The sequence below is a fragment of the Piliocolobus tephrosceles genome, chromosome 19 (assembly GCF_002776525.5).
Source record: "Piliocolobus tephrosceles isolate RC106 chromosome 19, ASM277652v3, whole genome shotgun sequence".
NCBI lineage: Eukaryota > Metazoa > Chordata > Mammalia > Primates > Cercopithecidae > Piliocolobus > Piliocolobus tephrosceles.
The window spans coordinates 58,178,515-58,201,640 of NC_045452.1; the positions used below are offsets into that span (position 1 = coordinate 58,178,515).

Here is a 23,126-nt window from a genome sequence, read left to right on the forward strand (position 1 = left end):
TTACTGGAAAATTGAAAAGTACTAGGATAATTGGTTAATTCAGTTCATATGTTTTTGAAGACGATGGATTGACATCCACTACAATTATCTAGATTGACATGCACAGCAATTATCCCTTAGATAATTGTATCTATGTATCCACACGTACATGGACTTTCTTAGAACTAACTCAATTCTATGTTCTTTCTTTTTTTGGTGCCAATTTTAAATAGTTTTATTTAATTCCACTTACAATACAGTGTTTATAAAGTGCAATGTTATTTCCTTCCCCTGTGCATGTTCCATATTCAAGTATTGAGAATGTCCAGTGACTTACTATAGCAGCTTAACTTTTTAAAACTGCCACAGAATTTGCTGCAAATTTAGCTCTTTCAAATGTTTTAAATTTGTGGAACAATGCTACATCTATACTTGGGTTGGCTTAATCAACCTCTTCAATGGTGGGCCCTGAGGAAGCACCACCAGAGGGAGGAGCTCCACTACCAGGGAATCCCCCAGGCATTCCTCCTGGCATGCCTCCTGCACTCTGGTACAGCTTGGTGATGATGGGGTTGCAAATTTTCTCCAGCTGTTTCTGCTGATGTTCAAATGCTTCCTTCTCAGCAGTCTGATTCTTATCTAGTCCGTTGATAATTTCATTACACTTGTCCAGAATCTTCTGTTTGTCCTCATCGTTAATCTTGCCTTGAAGTTTCTCATCTTCGACAGTTGCTTTCATGTTGAATGCATAGGACTCAAGTGAATTCTTGGATGACACCTTGTCCCTCTGCTTCTCATCTTCAGCTTTGTACTTCTCAGCTTCCTGAAACATATGTTCAATATCTTCCTTGCTCAAATGACCCTTGTCATTAGTAACAGTAAGCTTATTCTCTTTTCCTGTATTCTTGTCCACAGCAGAGACATTGAGGATACCATTGGCATCAATGTCAAAAATGACTTCAATCTGAGGAACACCTCGGGGTGCAGGAGGTATGCCTGTGAGTTCAAACTTGCCAAGCAAGTTGTTATCCTTGGTCATGGCACACTCACCTTCATAAACCTGAATAAGTAGACCAGGCTGGTTGTCAGAATAGGTAGTAAAGGTCTGTGTCTGCTTGGTAGGAATGGTGGTATTACGCTTGATGAGGACGGTCATGATACCACCAGCAGTTTCAATACCAAGGGAAAGAGGAGTGACATCAAAGAGCAGCAAATCTTGAACATTTTCAGACTTGTCTCCAGACACAATGGCTGCCTGAACAGCTATACCATATGCAACAGCTTCATCAGGGTTGATGCTCTTATTCAGTTCTTTTCCATTGAAGAAGTCTTGGAGAAGCTTCTGAATCTTGGGGATAAGAGTATAACCACCGACCAGGACAATATCATGAATCTGTGACTTCTCTAGTTTGGCATCTCGAAGAACTTTCTCTACTGGGTCAGGGTGCCATGGAACAGGTCAGTATTCAATTCTTCAAATTGGGCATGGGTAATGGAGGTATAGAAGTCAATTCCTTCATAGAGAGAATCGATCTCAATACTGGCCTGGGTGCTGGAAGAGAGTATGCTTAGCACGTTCACAAGCAGTACAGAGGCGTCTTACAGTTCTCTTGTTTTCACTGATGTCCTTCTTATGCTTGCGCTTGAACTCAGCAATAAAATGGTTGACCATTCGGTTGTCAAAATCTTCTCCACCCAAGTGGGTGTCTCTGGCTGTAAACTTGATCTCAAAGATTCCATCCTCAATAGTGAGGACTGACACTTTGAAAGTGCCACCTACCAGGTCAAAGATCAGCATGTTTCTTTCTGCTCCAACCTTTTGGTTTAATCTGTAAGCAACAGCAGCAGCAGTTGGCTCATTAATAATTCTAAGTACATTGAGACCAGCAATAGTTACATACAGCATGTTTGGTAGTCTGACGCTGAGACTCATTAAAGTAAGCTGGCACTGTGACCATAGCATTGTTAACAGTCTTCCCAAGGTAGGCTTCTGCAATTTCCTTCATTTTTGCCAGAACCATAGAGGATACCTCCTCTGGATAGAAGCTTTTGCTCTCTCCCTTGTATTCTACTTGGATCTTGGGCCTGCCAGCATGATTCACCACCATGAAGGGCCAATGCTTCCTATCAGACTGGACAACAGCATCATCAAATCTGCATCCAATGAGACGTTTGGCATCAAAAACTGTGTTGGTGGGGTTCATTGCAACTTGATTCTTTGCAGCATCACTGATCAACCGTTCCGTGTCTGTAAAGGCAACATAGCTTGGAGTGGTTTAGTTTCCCTGATTATTGGCAATTATCTCTACTTTTCCATGCTGGAACACACCCATACAAGAGTAGGTGGTGCCAAGATCAATACTAACTGCAGGTCCCTTGGACATGGTTGCTGGTGTGTAGGCCTGGCTCCGATAAACAAGAAAGCCACAGGAGCCCCCAGAGCTGCAGGCAAATTCAGTGTTCAGTGTTCTTTCATATCAAAGTATGGCAGTATTTTTACAGAGTATTTGTTAATTCATATGTTTATTTGAGGTCACATGTTGCTGAGATGATTTATAATTTTTCACTCCTACTGCCAAACTTAGTTTTAAGAATTTTTTCCACTTTATCTTTGCTAGGTTTTAGCAACTTAAGTTATGTTCATCTCTGTGTGGGAATGTCTGTTGCTCACTCAGCACTATTTTCACCCCCTCCTACACTCTTCCCTGGGGAACACAGGGTAATCCCTTTTAGTTGTGCTGTAAGTTAGGCTTTGCTGATAAGAGGCATTGAGAGCCATCATTCCTGCTGGTGCAATGGCTCACCTGTTAGGATTACACATGTAATCCTAACACTTTGGGAGGCCGAGGAGGGTTGATCAGGGGACACTGGGAATTGGAGACCAGCCTGGTCAACATGGTGAAACCTCGTCTCTACTGAAAATACAAAAATTAGCTGGGCATGATGGTGGGTGCCTGTAATCCCACCTACTTGGGAGGTTGAGGCAGGAAAATCTCTTGAACCCAGGAGGCAGAGGTTGCAGTGAGCCAAGATCACGTCTTTGCACTCCAGCCTGGGAGACAGAGCAAGACTCTGTCTCAAAAATTAAAAAAAAAAAAAAAAAAAAAGAAAGAAAGCCATTATTCTTTAGTGCATTCTCCAGGTAGGCAAGTACTAGGAAATCTATTGACATTAAACGTCAGATTTTGCTCTATGTTTCCAGATGAGCAAATTGTTCATTTTGGCTCTACCAGCAGTTGAGATAATATGTCAGGTGTTTCTTGGGACTTGGATTCCCCAGCTCTTCCAAACTACCATGCAAGTTTCTAATTGTCTGTATTATATTTCTTCCTATTAAATACACCCAGAGTGTTATTTGTTTGCCTGGCCTATATAGTGCTTGTTTTAATATTTACATGTAGGTTTGAGATCTAATATTTTATTATCCTTCACATTAGCATGAAACAGGCTTCAGATACGTTTACTCCCTGCTTTTTCCATGTTTTTTATGGCTAGCTATGATATCTTGACAAATGGTAAAATTATCAAATACCTGTAATAGAATGCTTAAATTTAACTCTCGTGGTCTAAGTTTCAAATGAGGTGCCAATATCCTTTATGAGAGTCCAAAATAGACAAATCAACATGCATAGTTAACAACAACAACAAAAACACATCCAAACTTATCTCATGACTCTTAAGCATTGCTTTCTCTTTCAACTAACATTTAAAAAATCAGAAAAGCTGAATGATTGTGGGAGGCTATTTTGCAGAAAGGAACACTGTTATTTCCATCCCATCTCCCAGGAAGGAGAAGGGAGTGATACTCCTCTCTTCAGTTAAAGGGCAGCGGGATTCTCTAGAGCTTCAGCAGCTCCATCTGCATTTGGGATCATTCTGGTCTGTGGACTTCTAGTAAGGCAGAGCCAAGAGAGTCTTAACACCCTGGACTGCCCTGATACTCCAGAGTGGTGAGACAAAAGGTATGTTTTTGTCATGACTCAGATACATGCCATGTAGGAGGGAGTAATCTGGGGAGCAGTTATCTCCTGTCCTGTCCAATAAGGCTACCTAGATAGGTGGGAAATCTCAAGAAAAAGAAGCTGCAGGGGACTAGGGCTAAGGAGTGTTGTACATAACCACTTTTATTAAAGATGCAGAGATGTTTCCATTCAAAATGAGGTAACTGCAGGAGAGAGGAGCCTAAGAATGAGATTTCAAAAGAAACGTTTGCCAGATTCTGTGAGAGTGTATCCAAGTCATAATCAGACTCAATCAAATAAAAGGTTCCCTGTTCCCTTTCCTGTGGCTGGTCCCACTTCCCACTTAACCAACACTGGTGCACAGATATACTAGCTAGCTAATTTGGGGAAAGGAGCGAGCAAAAAGGAAAATAAATGCAAATCACTGAACCCAACAGTCTGACCCTTAAATCTTCTTGTCTTATGGAGTAGACTTTCAAATTCAATCAAGTTCTTATCTTAAAAGGGAGGAAGATTTTACATTAAATACAATTCACAGTATTGATTCACATCTTGGACTGAACATTTAATGTCCTGAAGTCAGACTTCTTGAGACAATGAGAATCATACATTTGTTTATTTCCTATAAGAGAGCAGAAAGGCCAATCCATCTATAGGAGTTTCCATGAAGGAGCAAGTCAGATTATATATTCACCAAATACTGTTTAAAGAGATGATGGGAGACAAAGTTTAGTTGAAGTTTAGGTCACAATTCGTGTTTTATATAAGTACAATTTAATGATATATTTTACATCCATAATAACAGATAAAAGCATACTATCAATGATTGGACAGGTAAAAGATGCAAATTGTTATCAGAATTCTCTGTTGAATCTTGATGTAATCCCTTTTTTGTCTTCAAAAGAGAAGAATTAATCAGTTACATTAAAGAGGAGCTATTCTCTCAAAGCAGGTTGTGCTATTTTCCTCAATTCAGTCTATAAGAAGGGGCTCCCAGTGCAGGGATCTAATTTATGAAACTCCTTATTTTCTTAAATAAAGAAAAATAGACTAGTGACTTTGGAATCAGGCAGACAAAGCTCTGAGTAATTATCGACATAATTAAAGTTTTAAAGTTTCACTTTCCTAAACTTAAACTAAAATGGAGCAAGGGAGATGGCAAGAAAGAGAGAGAGAACCAGTATGTATTTCATATGACGTTATCTTGAGAGTTAAATTAGCCACTCTTGTAAAATTCTCAAAATACAAATGAATTTTAAGTTATTTCTACTTTATCTTCCAGTCACACAGACATAAACTGACAATGGAGTCTCTTTTAATTTGAATTGCACACATCACCTTCTGGTGCAGTTAACATTTAGATAGGGAGTAGATCTCCATCCATCTTTAATGCACGGAAAATAAGACACCGTAAGTAGCTCCTGTTGAATTAACTGGACGAGAACAGGGCTACAGACCTTTCATAAATTGTAAATTTTAAAAAGACCCCAATACAAAACTAAAGCTAGACTTAAAACTAAATTGAACATAAATTAATAACTTTGATGTGTCAAAGAAATTGAAGTTTTGATCTGAAAGAAACAATTCCCTATATGTCAGTCTACCAATATATGGCTACTAGATTTACTATCAATGCCAATTATTTTCAGGCCCCCAATTCCTGAAGATGCATCACTTCTCTTCTTTTTCCCTAAATAAGTAAAGCTGGAAAAGTAATGCATTTTACTGTTGTTTCCCTATATCTTATCATAGGAAGCCACTAAATGTTAAATGTATTAAAAAGCTGCATTTAAATTATAACCTTTACTTATAAACCTTAAATCCCATTCTAAAACATTAATGGAATGAGGAATTCTGCTTAGATAACAGTTGAATAACTGAGAAAGTTTCTCCTTAGAATATTATTGATTAACTCAGACAATACAATGTTCTTTTAATATTGAAGGTTCTACCTCAGTATTTTTCCACCATACCTTAGTATTTTTATCACCATTTTTCCTAGCCAGGCTGAGGCATCATTTTGAGATCTGATAGGAGTGAGCATTAATTTTTGGAGTTGGAAATGGAGATATGTTTTTAATTTTTCTTACTTTCATTTTTTACTATTAGAAAATATTCATAAGTTTGAAATTGAGTAGTGGGGTTTGCTAAGCACGGGGATACTTTATCAGTTAGTTTGTGGTTGCTCCAGTACAAAATAAAAACAAGTTCCAAGAGTGCATTTGCGTTCCAGTTTCCTCAATTTAGAAGGAGAAGTAAGTTATTCATTGAGTCATTATAGGGCATATAGTCTACATTTATTGGAGATGCAAGAAAAAAGTACAGTAAGAGCCCCAGGAAAGATATACAACTGAAATACTAGGGGAGTTATGGGCACAAGAATGGGTGTAGGATCAGAGGACATGAAAGATATCCTTGTTTATTTAGTTCTTTGCTTATTTAGCTCTTTGGAGAATTCCTTTCTGGTGTCTACCATTTAACAGACACTGGAATAAGTATTGAAGCTACATTGATGAATAAAATAAAGCTGTTCCTTACAAGACTATCTCAGAATAACTACCACTTGGCTGTGTTTCTTAACCTGTAAAATAGAACTGATCGGAATTCTCAGTTTCTGGGTTGGCTGTGAGGAGTAAACTGGATAATCCATGGAAAAGTTCTCTGTAGTGCCCAGCACTGTGTAAATATTAGTTGTGTATTCTGTTAGTGTGGTAAGAGACCTTAAATTGCTCTCTGAAGGGCAGTGTGTGAGGAACTTGCCAACCGTCAACCTCTACAGATTAAACTTTATATAATTTATGTGGGTATTAATATCTAAAGATAATATTGGCACATTAGACCTAATATTTTCATAATTTGGATCTCAGATAATGTCTTGTCCCTAGAGTTAAACATCTGATACGAATTTTAGAGCCATCTTTATGAATATTAGTCAGCATTGGTGGCATGCTACTGTAGATAGAGATGGTTAGAAACCTTGGTCAAATCTATGTTGATTCAAGTTCCTTTTAGAAATAAATCAACATCAGAATATTTTGTTTTTAATGCATATCATCCTTACAAAATAACCTGGAAATTGGGAGGGAAAATGTAGTTACTCTATGCTTGACTATTAATGAGAAATTTATACACTATGACGTACTTTTGAACAAACATATCCCATTTGTTTCCAGGTAACCTCATGATTAAAGTAGAAAGCTGCTTTGGCCAGACTGGAGTTGCTATAACAATCCCAAATCACAATGGATTAATATCATTAAAGTTTATTTCTTACTCATGCAAAGTCCAATGTGGATGTTCTTGGTCAGACGTTCTACAGGACATTTCCATCCATCCAGGACATCCAGGACATTCTCATTTATCCTTCAAGGGGTGAACTAGGGAAGGAGATAATTTCATGTATTGGTTCTGGGACCACTTTGACTCTTGCCATCTTCCACTGAGTCGTTTGCCTCCTGTTACTAAAAAATAAGTATAAGAAGAATGTGTATTAGTATATCCTCCATAGTGTCAGAACTGGAAATACACTATGTAACTTCTGCCGGTATTCTACTTGCCACCTGGCCCCAGCCAGCTGATAGGGAACTAAGGAAATGGAGTCTTTTATGTGCCAGGGGAAAAATGAAACAGTCCAATCAAATTATAGCATTGCATCTATCATAAAAGTCCATTAGTACAACTATATTTGAATTTTTAGAAAAGTACACCAAATTTGTCATTATCAATACCTGAAACATTCTCTAAATAAATATCTCACATCTGTTTACTATATAAACTAATTTGTAAAAACTAATACAAGGGATAGCTAGAATTTGTGATTATGAGATTTCTTTCTCCAAATGTAAATCTTAGACTTTAACAAGAATTGGGCAGCACAGATTCTAAAAATACGTTTCTACATATCCCTTTCTTCATCATTCCTGGTAGAGTGCACAAGATAATAATATTCTTTAAATAACTTTTCACTTACACTTAATCTTGAAAAGAAGATTTGTATACCTGAACTCAGGTGTTTTCATAAAACTAATATAATCTCGTTTCGTTGTACTGAAATTGAAAAAATACAACTATAAAGGAAACCTCTTTTCAGCCGTCATGAACTTGAATAAACATAACATTCAGAAGGTTTACTGGTGAGTTCTTTTCCTGAAATGGTGAATAAAATACACTTCATTGTGATCTGAGAAAAATTTCATGGGATGAAGCTTACTGTACAATAAATACACTTAAATTTCATTGGGTCTTTTCAAATTGTTATATATCTCTCTACACCTGAGACAGTCTATTAAAAAAAAAAGCAGTATGGCAATCATTTATAATTTCACAATTATTTTAAAGTTGATAAGTAATAAACTGCCGGACATGTGATGTAAGGTCATTTATATTAGGTTAGTGCAAAAATAATTACATTTTTCTCATTTAAAGTAATATTTGTGACAAGAGGTGATTTTAAGTTTGTGTTAGAAAACCTCTCACCTCAACATCATAATCAGAGCAATGATACTATGAATCATATTATCTTACTCGGACTGCTTCAAATGTGAAACAGTAAAATGCTAGAAAATGTCATGATAGTTATATGGCTAAATATGGTGGAATCTAATAATTTTAAATAAAAGATAATCAAATATATTTCATGTGCAATGGACATACAATTGGATAGCATTGTGAGGCAGATGAGTAATTCATTAAAAAGTCTGGTAGAAATGAATTTAATACATTTTCCTTTGGATTGTCAGCATTGTGGTTAATCAAGAACGCTTCTAATTCTCCCCAATTAGTATATCTGTGTTTCAGTCAAGAAATTGGAACACTTTCTTTATGTAAGAAAAGAAATATGCCTAACAAAGGATTGAACAATAAATAACCCTCAGTCCCGAATTTTTATGACAATTTTATTAGTACATCCTCCAATAGGCTAGGAGTCACTTGATGTATTAGTAGCAGTATCAGTTCATTTTTGTGTCTGTGTTGATGTAATTTCAAACTTTACAAGAAATGACAAGCACAGTACAAAGTAGTCCCACAAAACTCCTTGCCAAGACATCCCATTCAAATTGGGCAAATGTCCCAATAATATCCTAAAATAAATCTAATTCTGGATCATTCCTTGCATTGATCATCATATCTCTTTAGCTTTCCTTATTCTGAAATAATTCCTCAATGCTTCTTTGATTCTTACGAGCTTATATTTTTGAAGACTAATAGGCCAGTTATTTTGTAAAATATTCCTCAGTTTGGGTTTATCTGATGTTTTTTCACGATGAAATTAATGTTATGCATTTTTGGCAGGAATATCACAGAAGTAATTCTGTGTTTTTATCATTGCCTGTCAATCTATCAGATTCCTGGGAATATTGACTTTAATCATTCAGTTATACTAGTGTGCTAGCTATCTCTGCTGTGATGTTACTCTTTCCCTCTTTATAATTGATAAAAATTGTGGAGGGAAGTATTTTAAAACTATGCAAATATTTCAATGTTCATCCAACTTTTGTATACTAGTGATAACAACCGTAGATGTTTGAATAAATTATTACTAACATGATTGCCGAATGGAGATTTCCTATTTCAATGATACCTTCTACACCTACTTTTCATTCTATTTTGAATATATTCCCTCTGTCTCTCCATTTATAATTAATTTGTTTTATTCAGTTATATGTATATCACATTGTATATATCTATATATTGCATACAATATTATATATAATAATAATGTAAGTACAACTGGTTAACATACACCTGTTAAATCTGTGGAGGCTCATTAAAATAGCTAATATTCATATGTTGGTCCCTATGATCCAGATAAGTTTCCCTGTATTCCACACACACACCACTGTATATTTAATATAACTTCACATGGACATAATCATTTGCAAAATTTTAGCCATGAAACAGACAATTTCCCTAAACATATGAGGCTAATAAGGTTGATGGTAACCATGCTGCAAGAAAGGTCCTTTTTGACTTAACCAAATTTTGCATAAATTAAGCACTCCAGAACCAACCAGGATTTCTACTTTGATGAATCAAGAGGTAATCACCAATAAATGACTAAATCAAAATGGATTGCTGAGTATCCACAAAATGATGTTTAAAACATAGCCCTTGAAGACAAAGCTAAAATTATTCATAGAATAAGCATGTAAGCTGTTAATTTTGCAACCTTTTTCATTTTGGCAATTGAACTTACTAAATTTATTTAAAGAGATTTTCATAAATAGTTTTAAATTCTTTCCAGCTGAAATATAATACTCAGCATCTCTGAATCATAGAGATTTTAGAGGATATTTTAAGTAAAAACAAAGTGAACTGTTAAGTAAACTGAGAAACTAAAGTTTATTTCCAAATTGTATAGCACTGCACTTTTTAAGATAATACAAAGTGATTATGTTATTAAGTATTTTATAATAAAAGTTATGGGTGAATTAGAAGTGCTTATGTTACTGGACGGTCTTTGTTCTTAGAGTTCCCAAGATGGGGTGGGACCTTTGGAAAATGGGGCAGGCTGCTCCCAAGATGGTGGCAAGTCTTTTGTTCTCTGACCTGGGGTTCTGGGCCTCACAGATTCCAAGGAATGGAACCTTGGGCCATGCGGTGAGTGTTATAGCTCTATTAGAAGCCATGGGTCATGGAAGAGAACCTTGGAACCCAGCAACCAGTGTTCAGCTTGATTAAGATGAACCTGGGCACTCAGCTGTGCAGGAACAATGGTGAGCCTTCAGCCCAGTTGGGAGTGGCAGTGGGCGCCTGGCTGCATCAGGAGCGCAGCGGACACCCTGTGGGATCTGGAGGGATGGATGTCAGCGGCGGGTCTACGATGACAGTCATTCTACGATGACAGTCATCAGCAGTGGCGGATGGCAAGTGAAAGCTCAGCACGAGTCGGAACAAACATGGACCAGAAGAGTGTGCAGTTGCAAGATTTAATAGAGTGAAAACAGAGCTCCCATACAATGGGAAGGGAGCCAAAGGGGTTTGCCACTTCCTGCTGGAATGCCTGGGTTCATATACCGATCATTGTCGCTCCCCCTGTGCTCTCAGATGATAGATGATTTGACTATTTCTTTACCTCCCGCTTTTAGCCTAATTTGTATTTTAGTGAGCCCTTTTTACTACCTGATTGCTCAGGTGTGAACTGAGTTACAAGCCCCATGTTTAAAGGTAGGTGCGGTCACCTTCCCCAGCTAGGCTTAGGAATTCTTAGTCAGCCTAGGAAATCCAGCTAGTCCTGTCTCTCACTTATTCCAGTACGATTCACTTTATTGTTATAATTAAATAGATTAGAAATGTTTGTACTAAAGAATGCCTTTCCCTTTCATTAGATTCTTCAGAGCAGAAAGGAAACCTGTGACATTGCAAATGCCATGCTAGATATTTGACTAGCCTTCTATGGCTAGACTACTTGCCATAAAGAAGACCTCACAGAAAAACAAGAGGCTTGGGAAAAGTAGAGGTGGCTTGGTAAAGAATATGAATATGAATGAATATTCATGAATGAAAAAGAATGAATATGAATGGAAAAGAAGCAAAAAACCAATAACCCTTACCTTGTTCAGGGTAAGGGTTTTAGAGCAATTTCTTTTATTTATTTATTTATTTATTTATTTTTTATTATACTTTAAGTTCTAGGGTATATATGCATAATGTGCAGTTTTGTTACATATGTATATCTGTGCCATGTTGGTGTGCTGCACCAATCAACTCGTCAGCACCCATCAATTCCTCATTTATATCAGGTATAACTCCCCAGTGCGATCCCTCCCCCCTCCCCCCTCCCCATGATAGGCCCCCGTGTGTGATGTTCCCCTTCCCGAGTCCAAGTGAACTCATTGTTCAGTTCCCACCTATGAGTGAGAACATGCGGTGTTTGGTTTTCTCTTCTTGTGATAGTTTGCTAAGAATGATGGTTTCCAGCTGCATCCATGTCCCTACAAAGGACGCAAACTCATCCTTTTTTATGGATGCATAGTATTCCATGGTGTATATGTGCCACATTTTCTTAATCCAGTCTGTCACTGATGGACATTTGGGTTGATTCCAAGTCTTTGCTATTGTGAATAGTGCCGCAATAAACATACGTGTGCATGTGTCTTTGTAGTAGAATAATTTATAATCCTTTGGGTATATACCCAGTAGTGGGATGGCTGGGTCATATGGTACATCTAGTTCTAGATCCTTGAGGAATTGCCATACTGTTTTCCATAATGGTTGAACTAGTTTACAATCCCACCAACAGTGTAAAAGTGTTCCTATTTCTCCACATCCTCTCCAACACCTGTTGTTTCCTGATTTTTTAATGATTGCCATTCTAACTGGTGTGAGATGGTATCTCATTGTGGTTTTGATTTGCATTTCTCTGATGGCGAGTGATGATGAGCATTTTTTCATTAGTCTGTTGGCTGTATGAATGTCTTCTTTTGAGAAATGTCTGTTCATATCCTTTCCCCACTTTTTGATGGGGTTGTTTGTTTTTGTCTTGTATATTTGTTTGAGTTCTTTGTAGATTCTGGAAATTAGTCCTATGTCAGATGAGTAGATTGCAAAGATTTTCTCCCATTCTGTAGGTTGCCTGTTCACTCTGATGGTAGTTTCTTTTGCTGTGCAGAAGCTCTTTAGCTTAATTAGATCCCATTTGTCAATTTTGGCTTTTGCTGCCGTTGCTTTTGGTGTTTTAGACATGAAGTCCTTGCCCATGCCTATGTCCTGAATGGTACTACCTAGATTTTCTTCTAGGGTTTTTATGGTAATAGGTCTAACATTTAAGTCTCTAATCCATCTTGAATTAATCTTCATATAAGGAGTAAGGAAAGGATCCAGTTTCAGCCCTCTACTTATGGCTAGCCAATTTTCCCAGCACCATTTATTAAATAGGGAATCCTTTCCCCATTTCTTATTTCTCTCAGGTTTGTCAAAGATCAGATGGCTGTAGATGTGTGGTATTATTTCTGAGGACTCTGTTCTGTTCCATTGGTCTATATCTCTGTTTTGGTACCAGTACCATGCTGTTTTGGTTACTGTAGCCTTGTAGTATAGTTTGAAGTCAGGTAGCGTGACGCCTCCAGCTTTGTCCTTTTGACTTAGGATTGTCTTGGCAATGCGGGCTCTTTTTTGGTTCCATATGAACTTTAAAGCAGTTTTTTCCAATTCTGTGAAGAAACTCATTGGTAGCTTGATGGGGATGGCATTGAATCTATAAATAACCTTGGGCAGTATGGCCATTTTCACGATATTGATTCTTCCTATCCATGAGCATGATATGTTCTTCCATTTGTTTGTGTCCTCTTTTATTTCACTGAGCAGTGGTTTGTAGTTCTCCTTGAAGAGGTCCTTTACATCCCTTGTAAGTTGGATTCCTAGGTATTTTATTCTCTTTGAAGCAATTGTGAATGGAAGTTCATTTCTGATTTGGCTCTCTGCTTGTCTGTTACTGGTGTATAAGAATGCTTGTGATTTTTGCACATTAATTTTGTATCCTGAGACTTTGCTGAAGTTGCTTATCAGCTTAAGAAGGTTTTGGGCTGAGACGATGGGGTTTTCTAAGTATACAATCATGTCATCTGCAAACAGGGACAATTTGACTTCTTCTTTTCCTAACTGAATACCCTTGATTTCTTTCTCTTGCCTGATTGCCCTAGCCAGAACTTCCAACACTATGTTGAATAGGAGTGGTGAGAGAGGGCATCCCTGTCTTGTGCCAGTTTTCAAAGGGAATTTTTCCAGTTTTTGCCCATTCAGTATGATATTGGCTGTGGGTTTGTCATAAATAGCTCTTATTATTTTGAGGTACGTTCCATCAATACCGAATTTATTGAGCGTTTTTAGCATGAAGGGCTGTTGAATTTTGTCAAAAGCCTTTTCTGCGTCTATTGAGATAATCATGTGGTTCTTGTCTTTGGTTCTGTTTATATGCTGGATTACGTTTATTGATTTGCGAATGTTGAACCAGCCTTGCATTCTAGGGATGAAGCCCACTTGATCATGGTGGATAAGCTTTTTGATGTGCTGCTGAATCCGGTTTGCCAGTATTTTATTGAGGATTTTTGCATCGATGTTCATCAGGGATATTGGTCTAAAATTTTCTTTTTTTGTTGTGTCTTTGCCAGGCTTTGGTATCAGGATGATGTTGGCCTCATAAAATGAGTTAGGGAGGATTCCCTCTTTTTCTATTGATTGGAATAGTTTCAGAAGGAATGGTATCAGCTCCTCCTTGTACCTCTGGTAGAATTCAGCTGTGAATCCATCTGGTCCTGGGCTTTTTTTGGTGGGTAGGCTATTAATTGTTTCCTCAATTTCAGAGGCTGCTATTGGTCTATTCAGGGATTCAACTTCTTCCTGGTTTAGTCTTGGGAGAGTGTACGTGTCCAGGAAATTATCCATTTCTTCTAGATTTTCTAGTTGATTTGCGTAGAGGTGTTTATAGTATTCTCTGATGGTAGTTTGTATTTCTGTGGGGTCGGTGGTGATATCCCCTTTATCATTTTTTATTGCGTCTATTTGATTCCTCTCTCTTTTCTTCTTTATTAGCCTTGCTAGCGGTCTGTCAATTTTGTTGATCTTTTCAAAAAACCAACTCCTGGATTCATTGATTTTTTGGAGGGTTTTTTGTGTCTCTATCTCCTTCAGTTCTGCTCTGATCTTAGTTATTTCTTGCCTTCTGCTAGCTTTTGAATGTGTTTGCTCTTGCCTCTCTAGTTCTTTTAATTGTAATGTTAGAGTGTCAATTTTAGATCTTTCCAGCTTTCTCTTGTGGGCATTTAGTGCTATAAATTTCCCTCTACACACTGCTTTAAATGTGTCCCAGAGATTCTGGTATGTTGTATCTTTGTTCTCATTGGTTTCAAAGAACATCTTTATTTCTGCCTTCATTTCGTTATGTACCCAGTAGTCATTCAGGAGCAGGTTGTTCAGTTTCCATGTAGTTGAGCGGTTTTGATTGAGTTTCTTAGTCCTGAGTTCTAGTTTGATTGCACTGTGGTCTGAGAGACAGTTTGATGTAATTTCTGTTCTTTTACATTTGCTGAGGAGTGCTTTACTTCCAATTATGTGGTCAATTTTGGAATAAGTGCGATGTGGTGCTGAGAAGAATGTATATTCTGTTGACTTGGGGTGGAGAGTTCTATAGATGTCTATTAGGTCCGCTTGGTGCAGAGATGAGTTCAATTCCTGGATATCCTTGTTAACTTTCTGTCTCGTTGATCTGTCTAATGTTGACAGTGGAGTGTTGAAGTCTCCCATTATTATTGTATGGGAGTCTAAGTCTCTTTGTAAGTCTCTAAGGACTTGCTTTATGAATCTGGGTGCTCCTGTATTGGGTGCATATATATTTAGGATAGTTAGCTCTTCCTGTTGAATTGATCCCTTTACCATTATGTAATGGCCTTCTTTGTCTCTTTTGATCTTTGATGGTTTAAAGTCTGTTTTATCAGAGACTAGGATTGCAACCCCTGCTTTTTTTTTGTTCTCCATTTGCTTGGTAGATCTTCCTCCATCCCTTTATTTTGAGCCTATGTAGGTCTCTGCATGTGAGATGGGTCTCCTGAAGACAGCAGACTGATGGGTCTTGACTCTTTTTCCAGTTTGCCAGTCTGTGTCTTTTAATTGGAGCATTTAGTCCATTTACATTTAAGGTTAATATTGTTATGTGCGAACTTGATCCTGCCATTATGATATTAACTGGTTATTTTGCTCATTAGTTGATGCAGTTTCTTCCTAGCCTCGATGGTCTTTACATTTTGGCATGTTTTTGCAATGGCTGGTACTGGTTGTTCCTTTCCATGTTTAGGGCTTCCTTCAGGGTCTCTTGTAAGTCAGGCCTGGTGGTGACAAAATCTCTAAGCATTTGCTTATCTGTAAAGAATTTTATTTCTCCTTCACTTATGAAACTTAGTTTGGCTGGATGTGAAATTCTGGGTTTAAAATTCTTTTCTTTAAGAACTGTAAATATGGGGCCCCACTCTCTTCTGGCTTGTAGAGTTTCTGCCAAGAGATCTGCTGTCAGTCTGATGGGCTTCCCTTTGTGGGTAACCCGACCTTTGTCTCTGGCTGCCCTTAAGATTTTTTCCTTCATTTCAACTTTGGTGAATCTGGCAATTATGTGTCTTGGAGTTGCTCTTCTGGAGGAGTATCTTTGTGGCGTTCTCTGTATTTCCTGAATTTGAATGTTGGCCTGCCCTGCTAGGTTGGGGAAGTTCTCCTGGATGATATCCTGAAGAGTGTTTTCCAACTTGGTTCCATTTTCCCCCTCACTTTCAGGCACCCCAATCAGACGTAGATTTGGTCTTTTTACATAATCCCATACTTCTTGCAGGCTTTGTTCAATTCTTTTTCTTCTTTTTTCTTTTGGTTTCTCTTCTCGCTTCATTTCATTCATTTGATCCTCAATCGCTGATACTCTTTCTTCCAGTTGATCAAGTCAGTTACTGAAGCTTGTGCATTTGTCACGTATTTCTCGTGTCATGGTTTTCATCTCTGTCATTTCATTTATGACCTTCTCTGCATTAATTAGTCTAGCTGTCAATTCTTCCACTCTTTTTTCAAGATTTTTAGTTTCTTTGCGCTGGGTACGTAATTCCTCCTTTAGCTCTGAGAGGTTTGATGGACTGAAGCCTTCTTCTCTCATCTTGTCAAAGTCATTCTCTGACCAGCTTTGATCCGTTGCTGGCAATGGGCTGTGCTCCTTTGCAGGGGGAGATGCACTCTTATTTTTTGAATTTCCAGCTTTTCTGCCCTGCTTTTTCCCCATCTTTGTGGTTTTATCTGTCTCTGGTCTTTGATGATGGTGATGTACTGATGGGGTTTTGGTATAGGTGTCCTTCCTGTTTGATAGTTTTCCTTCTGACAGTCAGGTCCCTCAGCTATAGGTCTGTTGGAGATTGCTTGAGGTCCATTCCAGACCCTGTTTGTCTGGATATCAGCAGCAGAGGTTGCAGAAGATAGAATATTGTTGAACAGCGAGTGCACCTGTCTGATTCTTGCTTTGGAAGCTTCCTCTCAGGGGTGTACTCCACCCTGTGAGGTGTGGGGTGTCAGACTGCCCCTAGTGGGGGATGTCTCCCAGTTAGGCTACTCAGAGGTCAGGGACCCACTTGAGCAGGCAGCCTGCCCCTTCTCAGATCTCAACCTCCGTGTTGGGAGATCCACTGCTCTCTTCATAGCTGTCAGACAGAGTCGTTCGCATCTACACAGGCCTCTGCTGCTTCCCCTGTTATTTTTTAGTTGTGCCCTGTCCCCAGAGGCGGAGTCTACAGAGACAGGCAGGTTTCCTTGAGCTGCTGTGAGCTCCACCCAGTTCGAGCTTCCCAGCGGCTTTGTTTACCTACTTAAGCCTCAGCGATAGCGGGCGTCCCTCCCCCAGCCTCGCTGCTGCCTTGCAGTTAGATTGCCGCAGACTGCTGTGTTAGCAAGAAGGCAGGCTCCGTGGGCATGGGACCCTCCCGGCCAGGTGTCGGGTATATTCTCCTGGTGTGCCAGTGTGCTTACAGCGCCGTATTGGGGTGGGAGTTACCCGATTTTCCTGGTGTTGTGTGTCTCAGTTCCCCTGGCTAGGAAAAGGGACTCCCTTCCCCCTTGCGCTTCCCAGGTGAGGCGATGCCTCACCCTGCTTCAGCTCTCGCTGGTCAGGCTGCAGCAGCTGACCAGCACCGATTGTCCAGCACTCCCGAGTGAGAGGACCCCAGTACCTCAGTTGAAAATGCAGAAATCACCGGTCTTCTGTGTCGCTCGCGCTGGGAGATGGAGACTGGAGCTGTTCCTATTCGGCCATCTTGCTCCGCCCCCGAGCAATTTCTTTAGATTAGAGCAATTTCTTTTTTATCTTCTTCTCAGAAGTCAGTCTTGAAAATCACACAATGAGTATTAAAGTGTAAAACTTATGGTGATGAATATACACTTGTGTAGAGAATCACAAATGTGCATTTGGTTGTTATTTCATTACATATGTAGAGATCTCAGTTATGTGCACTCCAGCTGGAGAATGTTCTTCAGTGATTGATTGTAACCACAGAAGGAAACTTTCCAAGAGCTCAATCTGAAGGAATTTCTGCTCAAATTTACATCAAGATAGTAGTTTTTATCTGTATTTCAGAAACTTTATATAGATAAAATATCATATTATTATGTTATGCTATCTTGTCAAAATATGTGGATTAGACAAAATATTTGTTAACATATGATGGATATAGAAGGCTTACACACACACACACACACACACAGAAACATGCACACATCACAGTATCCAGTAATTTGTTTATATATTTTCACTAGATAAACTAGTTCAAAATATATAATATGTAAATTTTAATGTATTTTATGTATTATTTATTGTTTTATTAAGTTCTTAAAGATAGTGACTACTTAAAATTTGTTCCACCATTAAGCTTAACTTATACTGTGGTGACGAAAGTTGTTTGTAATTTACATTATACTCTAAGCTAACTTTATGTTAGCAATGGTAATTCCCAACCTTCTATGCCAAAATTCTCTGCATCTGGTTAGTAGCTTACTAACTTATTATTGTTAAATTTGCACGTATATTAACACTGCTATTGTGTGAAACTCCTTCAAAAATACTGAAATTGAATAGGAGTGGTGAGGGAAGGCATCCTTGTCTTGTGCCAGTTTTCAAAGGGAATGCTTCCAACTTTTGCCCATTCTGTATGATATTGGCTGTAAGTTTGTCATAAGTAGCTCTTATTATTTTGAGATATGTTCTATCAATACCTAGTTTATTGAGTTTTTAGCATGAAGAGGTGTTAAATTTTATCGAGGGCCTTTTCTGCCTCTATTGAGATAATCATGTGATTTTTTTTTTGTCATTGGTTCTGTTTATGTGATGAATTACATTTATTGATTTACATATGTTGAACTAGACTTGCATCTCAGTGATTAAGCCAACTTGAACATGGTGGATTAGATTTTTGATGCGCTGCTGGATTTGGTTTACCAGTATTTTATTGAAGATTTTCGTATCGATGTTCATCAGGGATATTGACCTGAAATTTTCTGTTTTTCTTGTGTCTCTGCCAGGTTTTGGTATCTGGATGATGCTGGCTTTGTGAAATGATTAGGGAGGAGTCTCTCTTTTTCTATTGTCTGGAATGGTTTCAGAAGAAATGGTACCAGCACCTCTTTGTACTTCTGGTAGAATTTGGCTCTGAATCCGTCTGGTCCTGGGATTTTTTTGGTTGGTAGGCTATTAATTGCTGCCTTGATTTCAGAACTTGTTATTGGTATATTCAGGGATTTTACTTGTTCATGGTTTAGTTTTGGGAGGGCATATGTGTCCAGGAATTTAGCCATTTCTTCTAGATTTTCTAGTTTGTTTATTTGCATTGAGGTGTTTATAGTATACTCTGATGGTAGTTTGTATTTCTGTGGGATCAGTGATGATATCCCCTTTATCATTTTTTAATTGTGTCTATTTGATTGTTCTCTCTTTTCTTCTTTATTAGTCTGGCTAGTGTCCTATCTATTTTGTTAATCTTTTCAAAAAATCAGCTCCTGGATTCGTTGATTTTTTAAAGTGTTTTTCGTGTCTCTATCTTCTTCAGTTCTGCTCTGATTTTAGTTATTTCTTGTCTTCTGCTACATTTTGAATTTGTTTGCTCTTGCTTCTCTAGCTATTTTAATTGTGGTGTTAAGGTGTCAATTTTAGATCTTTCCTGCTTTCTCCTGTGGTCATTTAGTGCTATAAATTTCCCTCTAAACACTGCTTTAGTTGTGTCCCAGAGATTTTGGTATATTGTGTCTTTGTTTTCATTAGTTTCAAAGAACTTCTTTATTTCTGCCTTAATTTTGTTATTTATCCCATACTCATTGAGGAGCAGGTTGTTCAGTTTCCATGTAGAGCTCAGTTTCTTTATCCTGAGTTCTAATTTGATTGCACTGTGGTCTGAGAGACTGTTTGTTATGATTTCCATTGTTTTGCATTTGCTGAGGCATGTTTCACTTTTAATTATGTGGACAATTTCAGAATAAGTGTGATGTAATGCTGAGAAGAATGTATATTCTGTTGTTTTGGGGTGGAGAGTTCTGCAGATGTCTATTGGGTCCACTTGGTCCAAAGCTGAGTTTAACTCCTGAATATTCTTGTTAATTTTATGTTCTGTTGATCTGTCTAATATTGACAGTGGAGTGTTAAAATCTCCCACTATTATTGTGTGGGAGTCTAAATCTCTTTGTGGGTCTCTAAGAACTTGTTTTATGAACCTTGGTGCTCCTGTATTGGGTGCCTATATATTTAGGATAGTTAGTTCTTCTTGTTGCATTGATCACTTTACCATTATGTAATGCCCTTTTTTGTTTCTTTTGATCTTTGTTGGTTTAAAGTCTGTTTTATCAGTGACTAAGATTGCAGCCTCTACTTTTTTTTCTTTTCATTTGCTAGGTAAATATTCCTGCATCCCTTTATTTTGAGCCTATGTTTGTCTTTGCAGGTGAGATGGGTCTCCTGAATACAACACACCAATGGGTCTTGACTCTTTATCCAATTTGCCAGTCTTCATCTTTTAATTGGGGCATATAGCCCATTTACATTTAAGGTTAATATTGTTATGTGCGAATTTGATCCTGTCATTATGATGCTAACCGGTTATTCTGCCCATTAGTTGATGCAGTTTCTTCATAGTGTTGATGGTCTTTACAATTTGGTATGGTTTTGCAGTGGCTGGTACGAGTTTTTCCTTTCCATATTTAGTGCTTTCTTCAGGAGTTCTTATAAGGCAGGCCTGGTGGAAACAAAATCGCTCAGCATTTGCTTGTCTGTAAAGGATTTTATTTCTCCTTCACTTATGAAGCTTAGTTTGGCTGGATATGAAATTCTGGGTTGAAAATTATGTTCTTTAAGAATGTTGAATATTGACCCCCACTCTCTTCTGGCTGTAGGGTTTCTGCAGAGAGATCTGGCGTTAGTCTGATGGACTTCCATTTGCAGATAACCCGACCTTTCTCTCTGGCTGCCCTTAACATTTTTTCCTTCATTTCAACCTTGGTGAATCTGACGATTATATGTCTTGGGGTGGCTCTTCTCAAGGAGTATCTTTGTGGTGTTCTCCATATTTCCTGAATTTGAATGTTGGCCTGTCTTGTTAGGTTGGGGAAGTTCTCCTAGGTAATATCCTAAGAGAGTTTTCCTACTTGGTTTCATTCTCCCCATCACTTTCAGGTACCCCAATCAAACTTAGGATTGGTCTTTTCATGTAGATCCGTATTTCTTGGAGGCTTTGTTCATTCCTTTTCGTTCTTTTTTCTCTATCATTGTCTTCAGGCTTTATTTCATTAAGTTGATCTTCACTCTGTGATTTCCTTTCTTTGGCTTGATCGATTTGGCTATTGATATTTGTGTATGCTTCACAAAGTTCTCATGTTTTCAGCTCCATCATGTCATTTATGTTCTTCTCTAAATGGGTTTTTCTAGTTAGCAATTACTCTAACCTTTTTTCAAGGTTCCTAGCTTCCTTGCATTGGGTTAGAACATGCTCCTTTAGCTCAGAGGAGTTTATTATTACCCACCTTCTGAAGCCTACTTATGTTAATTCATCAAATTCATTCTCTGTCCAGTTTTGTTCCCTTGCTGGTGAGGAGTTCCCATCCTTTGGAGAAGATGAGGTGTTCTGGTTTTTCGAATTTTTGGCCTTTTTGTGCTGGTTTTTCCTCATCATTGTGGATTTATCTACCTTCGGTCTTTGATGTTGGTCACCTTCAAATGAGATTTCTGTGTGGACATCCTTTTTGTTGACATCGATGCTATTCCTTTCTGTTTGTTAGTTATCCTTCTAATAGTCATGGCCCTCTGCTGCAGGTCTGCTGGAGTTTGCTGGAGGTCCACTGTAGACCCTGTTTGCATGGGTATCACCAGCAGAGGCTGCAGAACAGAAAAGATTGCTGCCTGTTCCTTCCTCTGGAAACTTCATCCCAGAGGGGCACCTACCAGATGCCAGCTGGAGCTCTCCTGTATGAGGTGTCTGTCAACCACTTCTGGGAGGTGTCTCCCACTCAGGAGACAGGGACCTACTTGGGGAGGCAGTCTGTCCCTTAGCAGACCTTGAGTACTATGCTGAGAGATCCGCTGCTCCTCAGAACTGGCAGGCAGAAATGTTTAAGTCTGCTGAAGCTGCTCCCACAGCTGTCCCTTCCCCCAGGTGCTCTGTCCCATTGAGATGGGAGTTTTATCTATAAGCCCCTGACAGGGGCTGCTGCCTTTCTTTCAGAGATGCCTTGCTCAGAGAGGAGAAATCTAGAGAGGCAGGCTAGCTACAGAGGTTTTGCCGAGCTGTGGTGAGCTCTGCCCAGTTTGAACTTCCTATTGGTTTTGCTTACACTGTGAGAGAAAAACTGCCTATTCAAGCTTCAGTAATGGCGGACACCCCTCTTCCCACCAAACTCAAGCATTCCAGGTCAACTTTTGGCTGCTGCGCTGGCAGCGAGAATTTCAAGCCAGTGGCTCTTAGCTTGCTGGGCTGCGTGGAAGTAGGATCTGCTGAGCTAGACCAGTTGGCTCCCTGGTGAAGTTTCAGCCCCAGGGAAGTGAATGGTTCTATCTTGTTATCATTCCAGGTGATGCTTGGCAAAAAAAAAAAAAAAAAAACTGAAAACAACAACAACAACAAAAACTCCTGCACCTAGCTCGGTGTCTGTCCAAATGGCCACTCAGTTTGTGCTTGAAACCCATGGCCCTGGTGGTATAGGCACCCAAGGGAATCTCCTGGTCTGTGGGTTGTGAAGACTGTGGGAAGAACATAGTATCTGGGCTGGAGTGCACTGCTTCTCATGGCACAGTCCCTCATGGCTTCCTTTGGCTAAGGGAGGGAGTTCCTCAAACCCTTGTGCTTCCCAGAGGGTGAGATGATGCCCCACCCTGCTTTGGCTTGCCCTTTGTGGGCTGCACCCACTGTCTAACCAGTCCCAAAGAGATGAGCCTGGTACCACAGTTGGAAATAGAGAAATCACCCGTCTTCTGCCTTGATCTCACTGGGAGGTGCAGACCAGAGTTATTCATGTTTGGCCATCTTGCCTGCAACTCTAAAGAGTTTCTGCAAAGCAAAAGAAACTATCATCAGAGTGAATAGGCAACCTATGGAATGGAGAAAGTTTTTGCAATCTATCCATCTGACAAAGGACTAATATCCAGAATCTACAAGGAACTTAAGCAAATTTACAAGAAGAAAACAACCCCATCAAAAA

At 38.8% G+C, this 23,126-nt stretch overlaps 1 pseudogene across 1 annotated transcript; it reads right to left on the bottom strand.

The window, feature by feature from the left end:
* Positions 1–368: 368 nt before the first annotated feature.
* LOC111552979 lies at positions 369–2,363 on the bottom strand (annotated as a pseudogene). The gene has a single exon (XR_002734792.3). The product of XR_002734792.3 is annotated as a heat shock cognate 71 kDa protein pseudogene (transcript).
* Positions 2,364–23,126: the final 20,763 nt, after the last annotated feature.